Raw genomic sequence first — 3,468 nt, forward strand, 5'->3', positions numbered from 1 at the left:
GAAACAAAAACTTATGGCCCAGGAATAAATTCTGCATAAAATACATGCAAATAAAAGTAAAAACAGAAAAAAAAAAAACCCCAAACATAAGGATTCAATATGCTACTGCTGACTTTGAAGATGGAGGGGGCCAAGGGAAGGGGCTCAGGACAGCTCCCCATACCTCCCCCACCAAAGTGACACTTTGACGTGTGGATTATTTTGTCTTAAAGGCACTTAAGACCCTGCGGTTTCAAGAGAACTTTTTGCCCCTCCCTTAACTACATAGAAGAATCTAAATTGGGAGTTTTTCCTAGAATAAGTGTTATTAACAGAGATAAATTTTATCTGAGTGACTCATCTGTATGGTAGGGAAATATCTAATTCCCAAACATTTGTTCTTCTCAGCGCCCTGTGAAATACATTCCTTTCTTCTGAAATCCCAGACCCCTCCCCCTTCTCCTTAGTTCAGAATGACATAAGCACCTCATTTTGCCCAATGGTCTTTGGAATTTCCATGTCTATGTGGATTTCCCTTATGTACACTTACTAAATTTGATTTTCTCCTGCTAATCTGTTTCATGTCAATTTGATTCTCAGTCCAGCTAGAAGGGCCTTTGAGGGGACAGGAATTCTTGCTCCCTGACAGAAGTCAGCTGAGAGGAGCCTCTAGCTGACAGTTAGCAAGGAAGCAGGGACCTCAGTCCTACCACCACAAGGAACTGAATTTAGCCAGGAACAGGAGTGAGCTTGGAGCAAATTCTGTCCTGGAGCCCTCAGAGGGAATGTAGCCCAGCCAATACCTTGATCTTGGCCTTCTGAGACCCTAAGCAGAGATTCCAGTCATGCCATGTCTGGACTTCTGACTTATAAACTGTGAGCTAATTAGTGGGTGCCATTTTAAGTGGCTAAGTATGTGGTACATTATTATGCAGCAACAGAAAATTATCTCAGTCAGTACGCGACACTTGAACCATCCTGACTATGTAAGTTTTGTTTCCTGCTGAGCCAAGCAGTGTATTCATTTAATACCACTCTCTAATAATGAACTGTATATGATTCACTATTCAGGCAACTGGAGTCTGATGGAGTCTTTACTATTCATGTGGGGTAGATATTTTACTTCTTTCTCAGGGATGGCCAGGCATCCAGATTATTCATATTTGCTTCTTGTTTCTGTCAGTCACACACTTGGGTATCAGGGCTCCTCCTGCTAATTGCAGAGAAATCTGCATTTGCACATTAGAAGTTGTTCAAAACTCTAAGATTTTCAAGTAATAGTGTTCTTATCTCATTTGCTGGAGAGAGCTGTGGTCTTCAATAATGCAAAATGTTCGCAATATGTCTGTCTCCAATTACCTAAAATTTGGCAATGGCCTTCTCACAGCATAGCCCCCAGCTTTCTCTTTCTGAGATAAAAGGCTCTGCCTCTGCCTCTGCCTTCTGTTCTGGCCGCCCTGAGGTGGGTGGTGAGTTTTATATTTACCCCTTTTGATGGGAGAAGGCTACTACAGCTTTCAGTGTAATCTAGGTTGAAAAGGATCTTCTATCTCGTAGAAATATGGACTCTACGTAGCACCTTTAAATTTCCACTAACTATTCCAGTCCAAATTGGGTTGGCTAGAAGACAATCTAGAATACTTCCACTCATCACCAGAAAGCTTGCCTAGCAAGTGTGGGAAGGCAGGCAAAGATGACATAAGACTGATAGTAAGTAGCACATCGCCTTCTAAGATCTGGATTTCTTTTATGACCACAGAACAAATAGCACTTTTTGACAATTATAGCACTTTAAAAAAAAGATGTTATTTTATTTTAAGTAATCTCTACACCCAATGTGGGGCTTGAACTTACAACCCTGAGACTAAGAATTTGCATGTTCTACTGACTGAGCCAGCCAGTGCCCCGTTATAGCACATTAAAAACACAGTTATAACACACAGTTATAAAATCAGGTTTTCCCTCTGGCAAATTTAAGAGAACTCCAAGTTCATCCCATCCTACCCCAAATGCTGTGATTATACTCCTTCTCATAAATCACTGACAAATAATTTGCTTACTTGGAATATTGTAGCTTTTCCACCTTGTTGTCTATTCTACCTCTGCATAAACCACTGCAAGAGTAAATATCTCCTTCCTTCATCTAGGGTTTGGCACTTAGTATGCACTCAGTAAATATTTACTCTTTAAACTTATGTAGGGAAGAGACCTCTCACTTGGCCAGTTACAGTGAAAACTGGACACCACAGAACAGTAATGCCCTCCCAATAAAAACCACCCACTACTGAAGAGTGGGAAGAGTCCTAACACTTAAATTCTGCCAAGACCTGGCCTGGGAAAGTATATTTAGTAACCCAGTGGCACTGGGCTCCAGTGTCCTCAAGTGTTTATTAATCTCAGAATTTTTATGTTCTTTACCTCTTCCCTAGAGCTCTGGTATAAGCCTATCCATAAAATGAACTTTATCTCCATTTTTGCTCATCTTTCTCCCAGGGCATAATACTCTGTATCAGTGAGTTAAAGAACCTTTGCAGAGGACGTTAGGCAAGAGAAGTGGTTTCTGATGGGTTGACTTTGCTAAACCCAGATCACAGTGCAGGCAAATTGTACAATCTGCAAGAAAATCTAGGTTTGGAATGAAAATGGGATCATGGAGGCCTTGGGAGTTATAAAGGGTGAAGAAAACAGATGAGTCCCCGTTTGATTCTCCCCTTTCAGAGTTGCCCTGGACCTACCAGAATGAGTTAAATTAAAAAGACAAAAATACCAACTGTTGGCAAGGATGTGGGCAACGGAAAACCTTCTGTGTGCTGAAAGGAGGGTAAATTAAAATCACTTTGGAAAGCTGTCTGGAAAGCTTAGTATCTACTAAGGCTATATACCTATGCTATGTGCCCAAAATCCTACACTTAAGTAATAACCAGTTAAGTGAATATAGTCATCAAAACACATGTATAAGAATATTCAGAGCAACCCCAAAATGGGAAACTACCTAAGTGTCTATCAACATTAGGATGGATAGACTTAGAATGTTACATTCATAAAATGAAATACTATCTGACAACAAGGAAAGAAAATTTATAATTCATGCAACAATATGGATGTATCTCACAAGTGTATGCATAGACAAGGGAACAAGATTCAGTGCAAAGGAATCAAGATCAACAATACTGGTGAGGAGAAATCTGGCAGGCTTAGCTTTTTGCTTAAGTTCAATTTCCTTTATTGTCAGTTCTGGTTAGTGATTTGAACAAATCAAGAGATTATAGATGCTGGCGAGGGTGTGGAGAGACGGGCACCCTCCTACACTGTTGGTGGGAATGTAAACTGGTGCAGCCGCTCTGGAAAACAGTGTGGAGGTTCCTCAAAAAACTATCCATAGAACTCCCCTATGACCCAGCAATAGCCCTGCTAGGGATTTACCCAAGGGATACAGAAGTGCTGATGCATAGGAGCACATGTACCCCAATGTTCATAGCAGCAATGTCA

Source organism: Suricata suricatta, chromosome 6 (genome assembly GCF_006229205.1).
Source record: "Suricata suricatta isolate VVHF042 chromosome 6, meerkat_22Aug2017_6uvM2_HiC, whole genome shotgun sequence".
Classification (NCBI taxonomy): domain Eukaryota; kingdom Metazoa; phylum Chordata; class Mammalia; order Carnivora; family Herpestidae; genus Suricata; species Suricata suricatta.